General features: G+C 33.6%; 1 protein-coding gene across 5 annotated transcripts in view; it reads right to left on the bottom strand.

Moving 5' to 3' along the window:
- LOC116430995 (uncharacterized) overlaps positions 1-15514 on the bottom strand; it is a 289607-nt gene that overhangs the window by 236578 nt on the left and 37515 nt on the right. For 3 of the 5 annotated variants that reach the window (XM_076367618.1, XM_076367616.1, XM_076367619.1), the window contains exon 2: positions 14241-14304. The exons of the other annotated variants lie outside the window; for them this stretch is intronic. The gene's annotated coding sequence lies outside the window, so the exon portion shown is untranslated. The remainder of the gene's footprint in view (positions 1-14240; positions 14305-15514) is intronic. 5 annotated transcript variants of the gene reach the window in all.

The raw sequence follows: 15514 nt of genomic DNA, 5'->3' as shown, positions 1-15514 counted from the left end.
GTGGCGCTTAACCCCTTGGCCTATAGTATGGTGTCAGTCACGCAGTAAAGATTTTGAATACGATTTAACAAATATAAATGTCACTCAATTCTTCGAAGTCTAAATTGAATATTATTTTTCTATTATTAATTGCAATGCATCTGAGTAAACATAAACATACAATAAGTGTAGAATTTTTTTCATCTATTGGATTCTGAACAATGAAACATCTATGTTGAACGCAATTGGGAAAGAAATCACAGAGCAAGGGGTTGGGGCGTGTCTCAAAACGATTTCTTTCTTAAAGAACTGTAATCTAAGCGTATAAACATTTCTCCAGTTGTTAATTATTGTAATTCTTGTACTGTATGCATTGCTTTAATAAATCTCGTTCGAGATTTTCTTAAAAAACAAAAAAAACGAGACTTCGTGCTCCCGCGAAACGGCTCAATCGAACGAGCCGCGTTGGCGAAAACGGATTTCGTAATAAAACCCGACACCCACCGGCGCGACTTTCTTGTCCCCGCGAAACGAACGGTTCCACTGGCAAGAGTCGAACTCGAAGATTCCCTCGGCTCCCGTCATGCAGAATTTATAACCTTGTCCTTGCGCCCGCGAGGAGGGTTACAGGAACCGTGAATTCCAACTTCGAAGCGGGCTTCCTCACGTAAATGCGTAATGTCAGAGGAGAAAGAACGAAATAAGAGACGAGCCGGCTCGGATATGCTTTCAATTACTCTACCGGGTAGAAAGTTCCGCATGATTCTATGATTAAGACTTTCACGGCCCATAATGCGCCATTACACTACTCGAATTAAAAACTGGTCGTCAACGAGGGGGGTTAATACTCGGCTTATATCAACGAGATATAAAATAATTATAGTTTTGTTAGTTGCGAGAACGACCGTGCGTTGATTTATTTGGGTTAGAAACGTTTTCTTTTTTGTGGACATTTCGAACGGGGCTTCTATTATTATAATAGGGTGAGTTACGTCGATTGATTTTTGTTGCTGAAATTGAACGCGTTATACGAGTTTGAAATGACAGGAAATCAATAATGAGGAACTACTAGGAATCAACCCAAATATTGAAAGCACAATCCAAAAAGCAACAATAATAGAAACACGCGCAATAGTTAGGAAATTACTGAATACCCCAGCACAAAGTTAGGAAACAAAGGTAGTCCACATAATACCTACAAAAATATCAAAAATTCTGACCAACTCACAGTGCGGCCAAACGCCTATTTCCTGGAGAAAACTCAATAACTTAAAACGTATGAATGATACAAAAAAAATGGTTCGGACAAAAGTTGTAAGGTATAGAGCTAAACATATCGTGGTTATATTTTTTTTACATTATGGAGATATTATGAAGTTTTTTAAATGACAATGGATATTTTGCGTTTCAGCTCCAACGTTATATAAATAGAGCAACGGCATTTATTTGCACAAATTTTTGCTTTTGAAATGAAAATCATTTCGTATAGCAGGAACTACTTAGCAACGCATTGGTAACCTTCAATTTTCGTATCTCAATACGAGATACGGGTACGATCTGCGTGAAAATCCGATTACGGTGCGCTCTCCGCACACGATCGATGCGCTTAGAGTGCAGTTATACGTATATAACGGTCCATCACTCTCCCTCTCTGTCGTTCAGTTCTTATCGTCCCCTTGGTCTCTCTTTCTGTTTCAAGCAGGTCGCAGGTTGTCCGGGTTCGTTCCGTGGCTGCACAGGCTCGACCGTGCGTGAACGCCTAGCCGCGGAGAGATCGTCGATCCCTCTTGATCTTTTGTGCGACCCTGACTTCTCCCGGTGTATCTGCCAGCCTCTTGTACGGCACAACAATGACCTACTTCGTATTCATTCGATTCTTGAGTTTCCGTGGGAGTTTCTAACTGGGTAAAAATTATTGGCGGTTCATACTGGCAATAGTTTCCAGTTCGAAAGCTCTAGTTCCTTCGCAAACGTTGACCCCGTTTATACAACTACAACGGTTCTCCTTCGGATGCACAGTGGTACGACCACGCGAAAAAGTCGACAATGTTCTTGCAATGGTTTCTAATTCAGTCGCATTCGATTCACATCATGCCAATAAATTTAATGTAATTATGAATAATTTGAATAGTTTATTTTAACACTAGGATTACAGAACGCATCAATTTGACGCACGCCGAATTCTATGATTATTTGGTAAATGTTTATTTCAATTTTGATTGATGCAATTATACGAATATATATACTAATTGTCAGTTTTTAAACTTGCAATTTTGAAGATCTAAATGAACCAACATCAATTATCCTAGGAGCGATAGAATAAAGTATACAATGGTGTTCAATGGAATATTTTCCAACTAATTTTTCCATTACCAAGTAAATATCTAAAGTGTCATATTCATCAATAGATCTTAAATCATGTTTCATCGTAACACTTTAAATTATAATATAAAAAAATACTTCGAATGAACGTTATTTGTCAGTTCGATAAGAATTATTTGAAAGTATATCCAAACCACACCCAGTTTAAAAAGAGGTGACATTCGTCCGACATTTGCTCCAGAAAAATGTATTACATACTAAATAAACATAATTACTATATAAATATAACATACTAACTCAAACGAAGTCAACATCAGCCTATGTCACAGAAAATTTATTACTAAACTTCTATTACAAAACTTTTCTTTCAATTGTATATTCGCGTATTGATGGCGAACCAACGAATGCATGTTACAGGGAAACAATTCAACCACTGACTCATTGTCGGAGCTCCGACAACGGAGTTAAATTTCAACGATTTCAATAAATTTCCATTAAACCGCCTTGCACGCATTCTCCGGCACTTTTATCTCAATTTCTCCTTATCGGTGAAGCGCCATTACTCTTCATCCGCGTGGTTCATTTCCAGGAGGCGCGCTCGCGCGTATCTCACATCATTCAATGCCCCCGGCAATCGCCGCAAATTCTTAGACGAATGCCCGCGGTATCGCGATTGTCTTCGTGGTTTAATCGTTTTCCGGTATCCAAGATTCCGGCTCGGACGATCTCGGAACAAGTCGACAAATTACGAAAATGAGAAGTTGCTTTCGAAATATCATGGCCGCGGTAATTAGCGCTTGGCTCCCGCACTTTACGACACGACGCGAGATAAGAGCCGAACGAGAAAAGTTCCACGCGCCGCACTGGGATGCAGCGAATAAATTTACCCGCTCTAGATCGTTTAACATCGGGAACGAGAAACCACGGTCGAAATAGAGTTGACTCGCAATTATTGCTTTACTACTCGTAGCAAGAAGTATTTGACCGGGTGAAGTGACTGCCACGAGAAAAGTGCATTGTCTGGTACCGAAAGAATGATTCGGGCGTCTTAGAATATCTTGCGTCACTTTAATCTCTTTTTATTGGGACAAGACACGTTATAAATTTATATTATTGAATTACATTTAATTTTATTATTATATATTTATATTATTATTAAAAATGCGCCGTTTGTACATTCGTTTTGAAATATTCGTTGGTTCGTTGAATATGAATTACGTTTTATATGATGCAGATAGAACATTTAACCTTCCGACTATTTAATTGAAAACTGTGACTATGAAAAGTTAAGTTTGTTTAAGAAATTCAGAAAGGTGATTTCTTATAAAAGCATAAAAGTAACATTCACAATTTTTATAGTAATACTAGTCTATCTCTATAATTACATTTTAAAAATTTGTTTAGATATTTTGATAGGATCATAACAAAGTCGGAAACCAATTTCACCCGTATATTTCTCGCAAGAAGAAAAATTACCCCTAGTGCAATATAATGTGTAAGATTTGTCTTACCACTGCTGTGCTTTATTATAGCGAATTTCTGACTTTAACAGCAGAACTACCTAACATTTAATGCGATTGACACGTAACCCTTACAAAAATTGTAACACTATATATATTTCTGTTTCTTCATATATTCATTATAGTATCCAAGTAAAACTGCTTATATTTAAAATTATTTCAAATATTTAATAGTCGTAAATTATCAATAATCGCGAAATAAGAAAACTAAAACCAATCATTTTGTTGAGCACGGTATTTCTGCTACTAAACTATACCAACACTTTGATCCTTTCCTCGCATATCGTATACCCTCTAACAAGTAGAAGAGTTTCAAATTATGATCATTTAGATACGCAGTTGTAACCAGTCACGGTTTACGACACCGATTCAAGAGCAAGTGTTCTCGCGTGCCTGAGGGCTGTTTGCCAGTGACGTCAGATCCATCGCAAACGGATCATGGAGGAACAATGCCGTACTATCGCGAAACAAGCGCATAATCTTCGGGAACCGCAGTCACTCGGGGAGAAAACACAGCTATGACTCTGTAAACTGCAAGTGTAAGCCAGATAAGAGTCGAGAAAGAAATGCTGGCCAAATAATCGTCGGGTTTTATCAGTCTGTGAGGTCGTACGTCGCTGGGAATAGACGTGTACGGTTTACCAGGTGCGAATAAAACCGGTATTAACCGACTTCCAGACACGAACGCGCAAGGGTTTAGATTAGGTACCTGACCCACGTGGGTGAACACCGGACGTTCAACTATTTCAGCGATTCGTGGTCTTGCCCACGCGTCTCTGTCCTGTCCGAAATGCTAATCCAGAGCAAGTTTACAGCTCTGCACGTGCAATAGCGCTTCCAGTATTCGAATTAATAGAGAGAACGTGTTCGACTGAAAGAATTTTTAATATCTCTTTTCAATATCGAATGTCGTTTACTTACAAGGGAACTTTTTCAACCAGCCCACGCCAATTTTGATGAAACTTATGTCAGATATAGTTATCAGGATAATACTAGACACGTATTTTTTCTTAGCAACCAATATCCACTTTGAACAAATGAAAACACCCCTTAAAGTTGAGGGTTGAAAATATACCTTTTACAATATCCCTGAAATTAGGGGGTGTAGAAAAGAAACCTAAATTGTTCATTCTGACGCGAACAATTTAAAAAGAAAATTTATTTTTTATACCCCCCTGCTTCAGGGATATTATAAAAAATATACTTTCAACTCTTAACTGTGAGGGATGTTTTCAGCCTCTCAAAGTCGACGTTGGCCGATAAGAAAAAATACGTGTGAAATATTTTCTTGAGAACTATTTCTCACGTAAGTTTCATCAAAATCGACGTGTACTGGTTCAAAGGTTCCTTCGTTAGATAGAGATCGCGAAGGTTGACAATTTATTAAGTTTCTTTTGTATGAAAGTAGTTAGGTCTTAGGTAGGTGAATTCTAGTTCACAGCCGTCAATACATTCGTTTAACTGAGCGTTGAATATACAAACTAATATAATATATCGAATATAAAAACTATTTTTTTAGTTTTGTTTAAATTTTCTGCGTTATCTATCTGTTTATTGAAAAAAGTAAAGAATTGTTATGAAATATTAGTTTTTGCGTTGTATCGCTACAGGTTGTCAGCTAGCATTGCATGATAAATGGGCAGCGTACCGAAGAGATTAAATATGGATCTCATATTACTGTGACTGATAAATGACAAAAATTTTTCACCGTACAGCTATATGAAAATTTATACTAAACTGTTATGATCTCATTGCTGTGATACAGGATATTCAAATAACAGAGTTAAATATTAGAATATCGGGACAATAAGTATTTAAATAAATATAGTTATAATAGTTAAATAGTTTCTAACTATAAATAAATAAATACATTTTCTAATCTTTGTTATTAATAATTATATACATACATATGTTATCGTCTCATTCTGAAAAGAATTATTAGACTAAACTGATACAAATGAATTTATTATAATGATATTATCTCATTTAATAAATTATACAATATCCACTTTTGTATGATAATATTAAACTGTCTTACGAAATTCATACTTTTCAATACAATACAAACTTCATATAGTGTACAATAATGAATATATTCCCCGTAGGGTCTTTCACATTCCAAATAAGGAATTTGAAGAATATGATTCACAAGAAGACAAAATGATTGCGTTTCACTTCGAAATAAATCAGCATACAAAACATGTTACAAAATGCAGTTACCGTGAGAAAGTGTTCACCAAACAGGACCACCTCGTAGTCGAAAATCAGAAACAAGTTTCTAGGTTCTCCGGGCATCGTAAATAACCGTATTGAATCACACCCACGCGAGAAGATTCGAGGAGGTTCCGTGTCTAGTCCACGATAATGGGCATGAGAAATTTCGGCTTGGTCATAATTTCGATTCACTACATGGTGAAAATAAGAAGAACTAACGTAAAATGTGGTTAACGTCACCGAAAATACGTTACCGTTTTATCGACGCACAGTGGGGTATTAGTCCGATCTGGGCGGCCTAAAGTCCATTTTAAAAATTTTACCTACACCGAAAACTGTTTGCTGTTTGAGATATCTGAATATATGAGGAACAAGTCCTACAAATTTGTTTATCCTTGGAGCACTCGTAATGTGCTGAACTATCCCGATAGTTAGGCATTTTTCCACTACGCATTTTACGCTTAAAATTTCTCGCAACACTTTCCATATGTTTTGATTTAATACTATACACTCATTAAGTTAAATACTTCGAAACAAATTTTTTTCTTATAAATTTATATCATTTTCAACTTCAGCAATTTTTCAACAAAAATATTATCATTTTTTAATTTTGCTCACTAGTATAGAAAATTTTCAGAAAATCAATAAATTAAACAAATATATATTTCTTACGATGTATTATTATGTATTATATATTATATTATCATACATTACATCATGTAATAATAAATTTATTGTTATACGCCATATAATTACATATTATAGTATATTATTATATTACATTCTCATATTTTCTTATAAAACATGGATGTAAACTTGTCTTTAATTTTGGGCGCTCAGATCGGGCAAATACCCCACTGTACGACGTACAAAGTCATCAATCTTGCATGCACTGTGGAGTATTCAGTTGATTCCTGGACCTGAGATTCCGAATCCGGCGACCATGCTGCTGAACTTCGTCGAACGAGAAAAGAATAGAAAAATCGAAAATCTCGACGGAAGTGTCGTGACGGAGAATCGAGCTTAATTGCCCGCAAAGCTCCACCGAAAGAGGCGAGTTCAACGAAATGGCAGGAACATAATCGACGAAAACGAGCTAGTTTTCGAGGGGCGAATGCACCCTTATTGGAATAGCCTGCCATTTAGATCAGCTCCAGAATTAATTGGGCAGAAATTTCAGTGGATCTTCTAATGTTTACTTGGCAATTATCGTTTCACTGCTAGGTGAATTGTTTCAATTGCAGGTGTATAAAGCGAGTCATTATAACTTATGTAGTTTCTGAATAACTGTAATCAATATTTGTAAAGTACCCTACGCAATGTGAAGTGTGCATAGCGTAGCAGTATGTTTGAATGATTCAGCATAGTTCGGATTAATTAAAATGTTCTGCACTTCTTTTATTTTAGATTGGTAAAATAAGAAACTTGGAAGTTAAGGGAAATCAAATTTTAACATAGAAGATAGTCAATTAATAATTCTTAGCTTATTTTTAATTAACCCTCTGTAGACCCGTGTGACTTCGAAGTCATACCAATATATTGGCATTTATTGATTTATTTCATTTTGCATAGAAAAGTGGCGAATCAAATTAAGTAATTAATTAACAAACTTTTATACGTGCAGGCGTGACAGTTGAACGTCATTTTAATTTAAATATTGCGAGGTATATTTGTTTTTATACAATTATTGAAACTATTAAATACATCGTTAATTTGTATTTACAAATTGATATTCGTTAACTTTATGCTACAAACATTTTTTTATAGACACGAAATAAATTCGACCTATAGAAGTTGAATTAATTTGCTCAATGGTGAATGGAAAAAGTATTTTCATATGCTGGAAATTTTACGATATAAAGAATTATATAGGCATTTATGGAAATGATATATTATTTAATACAATATTATAAGGATATTATAACAGAGATTTATAATTGAGACGAAAATAAGATCAATCATGAACAATACATTTTTTTCATCCGAAATTTTCTTTTTCAGAACATCGAGCAACGCGAATCGAAAGACCAGGTCGAGGAATGTATTAGAAAGGCGATGTTGCTTTAATAATAATCATGAAACGATACAGTGAGCGTCCGACAGCATTTACATACCATACATTAATCTTAATTTCCACATCTGACCAGTATATGCCTTAATCTTCGTTTTTCGCTACCTTGACAAATTTATGAGTACATGTATTTAGAAGACACGCGTACATACACGATCACTCTACACAGATTACTTCATTCATGTACGGTATTACTTTAAGATCATCTTATAATCAGTCACACTGCATCTTATAAAGTAAATATGTGCACACATTGTATGGCCCTAAATGATATAAATATAAAAAAAGTATTGTTTATTGAAGGGTATATAATATGTAATATGAACAATAAAATATTCACTTTATTATTTATATAATTCCAGAGTTCGTGTGTCTGAAAACCTATAATTGAATAGGATCAATTTTCGCATCAGAAACGTAAAATTTGCATAGCTGTTCACAATTTTTTCCAGAAGTTCACATAACCTCAATACCAACTATCTAATTTCAAGAAACCTTTTATTTATTAGATTCTGCACTTCCAGAAAGGGTGACAAAAATTAATCTAACATCGATAACAAAATAAATAAAAATATGTTTTTCTAATCTTTGAATGTATCTTTATACCTATAAAACAATAATCGTTCATACTTAATAATCTCAACAGAAATATTATAGAGTTATGTCAATTATGTTAGTTATTCTGTTTATAGTCTTTTATATAGTCAATTATATCATAGTCAACTTCATTGTTATAACAGAAGATTTCCCCTGACCAAGAGAATCTCCAGCATTTTGTATGTTGCTTATTTTATATTATAATTCTAACGTTACACTATTAAATATGTTTATTCTACATTAGCCATCTTAGATATTATTATTGTATTTAATACTAAAACTACTGAGCAATTAAATTAACTTTTCGAAATTCTAAATCAATTTGTTTAATAACTTCCGGGAGAAACGTCTGTTATCTTTTTAACAATTGCAAAAAGAAGACATCAAAATTGGTAATATTGACTTGTATGTTAGTTTTAGTGTTAAGTATACAGAAAGTTAATCGCATTGATCGTGAGTGTACGACCAGGCACGAGCTAAAGCAAATTACGTGATTCTATAGTAATGAAACCCGAGGGCCGCTAATGACGATAAACGGAAGCCCCAAGCGAATGGATGGCCTGCGGACCAACCACAATGCGCGTCTAACGCACACCCACGATTTAGCGGGTTGAATCGGCACAGGACCGAAGAATGGGCGTCCACCCGCAGCCAGGACGCGTCTCTACGTGCCTGAGATTCAATCCTCCCGGAGTGCTAGGGCCGATGCGCATTATACATGCGATCAAAGGAAGGGAGATCAACGCGTATTACCATCGAATGAAGCACCAGGTAAACGTGTTAACTGTCATCGACGGCTGGCCGGCCCGATCGAAAGAAAGAGTTATATTCCACGCAACGAATTTCAATTTTACGATCACGTACGGGACTTAATTTATGAACCAGGACTCTTTCAACATGTCCGGTGACGGATCCTGCGTTGTTTTCAGTCACTTTGCGCTTGTACACGAACTTGTATCTTTTTAGGTTCGTTGATCGTTCGGAATGATATAGTAGCAGGTGTAGCAGTATTCGTTGGCTCAAGAAGGATTGGGAGAAAATTTGTTAATTGGTGATAGAATACATGATAAACTTGCGCATTTTGGAGAGTATTTTCTGGTGAAGTATGAATGTAGTTCCTTGATTTTATGTAATGAACAAGTACATTTCAATAATAACTATACACTATATTGTATATATACAGCTAAATTTTAATCAACTCATGAATAAATATTAACGTTAATAAATTAACTAAAGCTAACATCAATAAATGTTACCTTGATAAAACATTTTAAAAAGTACTACACTTTGAATATTTTATGAATTTGTTCATATCGTGTGCATTCTATGCGATTATACAATTTTCAATTTTGCATAAACGCATGAAAACCCACACTTTACTTATTTAATTCCCTCTAAATAAGCCCCAATGAAGTTCCTCTTTGACTTCCTATTTAAGTCGCTAATTTAATATGCAATATTTTTTAACAAGATCTTCATATTACTTTGCAATACAAATGAAAAATCGCGATGAAGTTATGAAAAAATGAGATTTTCGATAGGACTTCAATGGTTCATATTGCTGGCTGAAGATGAAATTTTTCGTTACGATCGAATTAACATTCACAGGAAACGATAATCTAACGTTTTACATCGATCAAAGCGGTGTATCAGTTCCTGTGACTCGTGCAAGTTGTTACTCCCGCGTTTTTACATTTATCGATTTGAATAATTAAGACACTGCGTATCAAGCTCCACACGCGTGACCTACTCCCAGTTTCCGCTTGGTTTTCATCACGCAACGTTACTAATTATATGCGTACCTTATACTAATTCTTTTCCAGAACCAGCAAACAAAATGTCAATATTAAGAAGTAATGATGATACTGAATATTGCGATCATTATGAGATATGTTTTTAAATTATAAGACTAATTAATTTGAAATAAGAATAAATCTCGAAATAAACATTGGGATTCAAAAGTTGTTGAAAAAGTAAACGGGTATGTCAGCAGCTAATTCAATATAAAAATAACATAATATTTCGAAGCCATTAATAAATTAGTGATGATTTGTTAATAATGAATACAATGCAACGTTATTCAGTTAATTTTCAATCACACACAAAATACGTGTTTGATTAATTTAATGATAATTAATCAGATATAACAAGATATAACAAGCATAACTGAACATTTCTGGAACTACATTGTGTTTGAAATACGGTTTGTATTAATAATAACATATGCGTCTATTGGTAAATATAAATAATAAATTGTAATAATTACATTTGCCGGTAATTATTAATAATTACTTGTGTACCTTGGTACATTTAATAAAAATATTTTTTTTGTACTATTTTCTACTATTTATGAACCAATTTATTCTACATTTATAGAAAGAACTATTTTTCCACTCCTTTCCTTACATTCACCGAACATAGCTGTAAATTATTAATAATTACCAATTTATGTGATAAAAATTTACAGATTAATCAATGTGACCTTTTAATTTTGTTAGTATTAATAATAGTTGATTATTATTGATATACAATTGATTCATGACTTGAACCCTAACATATACACGAACAAAATTGCGCAAAATTGCTTCAATGTGTAATTATTCTATGCATAATGCATTTCTGAATATATAATACTATCCTTATGTACTATTATGTGCTTAATTATATTTCACCTGTACAAAGTATAAACCGTAAAAATATTTGTATTCACTATTTATGAATTTAGATACATAAATTCGTAGTTGTTCACAGTCCAATGATCTTCTGTTGCAAATATTATGCGATGAATCTCGGAATCAGATAAGTCATCAACTGTCATCGTTATCATCGCGTAGCTATCAGGAGCAGCAAAATTAACCGGGAGAATGTTTCAAAGAAACAGCTCCGGAGTTGAGCACGAAACTTAGAGGGTCGAAGCCATAAATGCAAATTGCATATGAAATAACCTACACCGTAACCGCGTTATTGAACATTACGTATACCCACGCCTCTAATGACTGCCTTACCCGGCAAACATATGCCAGGTATTTGGCTCTCATTACCATCTACGTTGCATCATGCTGTCATACCGTTGCGGCAGTCTATTCAAAACAAATTGGCTAATTACAATTGCACAACGTGCACACCATGGATTCGCAGTTTCGGAATTAATCGAGTTCAATCATTATAGCCCCTGCGTTGCCATTTCGTATCCCGATGAAAACGTTTCCCCCATCGAATGGTACATCCTTTGGAAAACATAATCAGGCAATAATTCACCTATATTTACTAGAGATAAATACACAAATGTTTCAATACTTTGATTCCATTAAATTTTTGTAATCTCTGCTTTTATAAAAAGTAAATCCAACAATGAACTACGTTGACTTTGAAAGAAAAAAAAATGTTGCAAAAGACATTGATAAAATTTTTTTCCAGTTTTTAGTCTAATATAGATTACAAGTAAATTTTAGGAACAATGAAAGTAAAAATTTGTAATAGACATAAATCTTTCAAATATTAATCTTCTATATCCTGTTACAGTGTTGCTTATGCAAATGCGTTTTACAAATTGCAAGTTATTACTTCGTTTTCATTTTTTCCGCATTAGTAAAATAATTTGCAAGTATAATTTCTTACTGATTTATGATTCTGTCTTAATTAATTAATGTATTTAACCTAACGGATGTAAGTGATATAAAATTGATTTGTTTTAAAACGTATGAGTATTTTGCTCACTTCACGTTCGTTGAAATAGGTAGCTCGCACTACTGGAGATAAGATATTTGCTCGGTGAACGAGTTCAAATTTTTCAAGCTGAATGAATCTATTGGTATCGCCGACAACATGGTTGTGTTGCATCGGAAAAAGATAGATAGGCGTGTAGGTTCGCGGAAAAAGAGAAAGAGTAGGGAGGAGAGGGAAAAAGAGGTCAGCAAAATGAGGTACTTTGCGGGCGGCACGAAACCAATTTCGTATCTCGTTTGAAACAAGTGCTCCACTCGGTACAGCCAGAATCCATGTATTACACGCCGAAGGATGCAAGATAGGAGGAAACAAGTGCAAGCGAGAATAGGAAAATTCGCGTCATACATGAAGTTGCATAAAATCTTATCTTTACGATGACACGACTGTTCAGTTTTCAAGCAGTTGGTATCGATTCCATTTTAACAATAGGTACGTACAATGTTACGTTACGACCCTTTTTACGATTTGAGTGATATATTTTCCAATGTTGGCTAAAAATTAGATGTTCCTGACTGAACTCTAGAATTATATAAATGTAATATAAATAATTGTAGCTTCAGACATAAATTAAATTATTTTGGTATTTTTCATACACAGATAATTAAAATAACAGTTAAACGATGTTATTTAACTCTGTTGTATTGCTTAATTCCTCATAGTTCTCTGATAGATGTGGTATATCGGTTCTAGGAAAAGATTCAAGTCAATCTTCATAGCTTCATACATTCTTAATTTTTCACTTCAGAATTGAAAATTTAATTTTAAGTAAACGAGAACGGGTTATAGTCGTTGAGAACCTTGTTAAAGCAATTTAAAACTTGTAAATAAAAAAAACAATAAGAGGTAAGACAGAAAGATAAATTATAACAACTTAATCTGTCTGTGTTTCTAATTATTGACGATTTAACGATCGTAATTTCTATTGAAAAATCAAACACTGTTGTATTCCAAAAAATCTTGTACAGATTTCAATATTTATAAATTAAACGTAGTATTTGCTTTTTTAAATGAACAAAGATATTTTCAGTGTAAATTGTATTCATTTAGATTTATTGTTAACAAATTATAGTTAGGTATATTGTTGTAAAATGAAGCATTTTAATTTAGCACGGTGAATTGGAGAATAGTATATTTACGTTTGACAAAAATTTTATAGTCATAAGATAACAACATGCTTTTAATTAAAAAAAAGTTTTTGACAGCATTCCTGAATCAATATATTCTTCATTCGACACCAATAGATTTTTGTTTGAAATAAGCTTTATCAATCATTCAGAACCAGCTAAACTAACGTCACATACGATACACAAGCCAGCCTCTACATTCTATCGCGCGAGAGGGTGATACACTGTTTTGCACGGATACGTATTCTACTCTGGCTCCGCTAACCATATTACCAATTATTTCTGCTCAGCTGAACTCGATCTGATAATTATGAAACAGTTGTCTTCCGCAATTATAAAGAATTCGACAGGCTTAAAACGAAATATGCTTAAGGAGATAATTATGCTGATATACATAATGATAAATTTGACATCAGTGAGTATGATAGATAATAATGAGTCGAAATTATTTTTGAATAATGAACTTTGTAAACTTCTTGATAAAATTACATTCTTCGCAGCTTATAATAAGGGACTGAAAATATAGACTTGAAAAAAATATAGATCTGAAATAATGGATTTCATAATATAATAAAACGCAGTATTGTAAGCAAATGTAATACTTCCAAGGAAAAAACCATCTTAATGTTTATTCAATTTAATAAATTTATCGAATAAATATTGGTTAATTAATTTATATTACATTACCGAATTTATCCAATATGATCAGGCAGATGAATAGAGTTAGAAAACTGTAAAACATCAACCTCACCTGTAACAAAAACAGAACAATACGCAATTAATATAGATATTTATGCAATAACGAAATTTTATAAGAAACATAATTAAAATTAAACTATAAAATATATTGAAATGAAGGGAAAAAGTTCATGTTAAGGACAAGTCATAAACTATATTATTATAAAGGAAAAAATTTATATTATGGGCAATAATAAATAAAAATGATGTCTCATTACAATACAGAAGCTGTTTGATGTTAAAACAGTGAATATTTATTTTATTCTTTGAATTTTTATAACAGTGTACACTTTATTACTTAATGTAGAAATATTCAAATTATTTCTCCTATGCTTGACGTAATTCTGAAATTCATATAATATAAACTTTGGTACCCAAACTGGCCCCCGAAACTATTTATAATAGATATTATTTACAATAAAAGTAGACATCTCAAAGGCGTGTTATTTGATTTCAATGAAACGTGTAAGCATCATTTTCAAATGTACCCCTAGCATCGTACACATCAAATATCAGAATACTCTATCCAGTGAGTATTTACAACATTTCCATTATAAATACATTGAGTTTAACCAGTTAACTGTGGAATTTAGTTTGAAAAATCTCTTATTGTGCGAGCAATAAAGTCAAGCAATGAAGTACATGTATTTTCAAACGCAGTGAAAATGTACCTGTAATATATTCTGTCAAAAAAAAACAGAGGAAAACGAAGAAGAATTACACGTGTATCTGAAAAAATAACAAATTCAAAAGCAATTAACTGGTTAACACTAAAACTACCGAGCACTTAAATTGACTTTTTGAAATTCCTGTATAGAAACTCCAAGAGTGCATTTATTCAGACTTTAACTGATTTTCAATTCAGTTTGTGCATTGCTACATCGATTTCTCTAGTAATTTCGCAAAGAAACATCTATTATCTTCTTAATAATTGCAAATAAAAGAAATCAGGAATGGGTTATTTTGACCCGTCTGGTAATTTTAATGTTATATACTTCTATGTATACATGTATCAGTATACATATTGTAAATGATTCAGCACATAACCGAAATACGGCAGAAACCCTCGATTTTTATAGCTACCAAAACCGTGTATCACGACACCATACATCAAAAGTGAACAACAACTGCATTGATCGCAAAGTGACGAGGCACGTAAAGCCGTCAACGTGTATCGGACGCTGGATAGCAACACGTGAACGCGAAACGAAGAGAGGACGGTC

The sequence above is a fragment of the Nomia melanderi genome, chromosome 5, assembly GCF_051020985.1.
Source record: "Nomia melanderi isolate GNS246 chromosome 5, iyNomMela1, whole genome shotgun sequence".
NCBI classification, from domain to species: domain Eukaryota; kingdom Metazoa; phylum Arthropoda; class Insecta; order Hymenoptera; family Halictidae; genus Nomia; species Nomia melanderi.
This window is presented reverse-complemented; position numbering and strand designations above follow the sequence as displayed.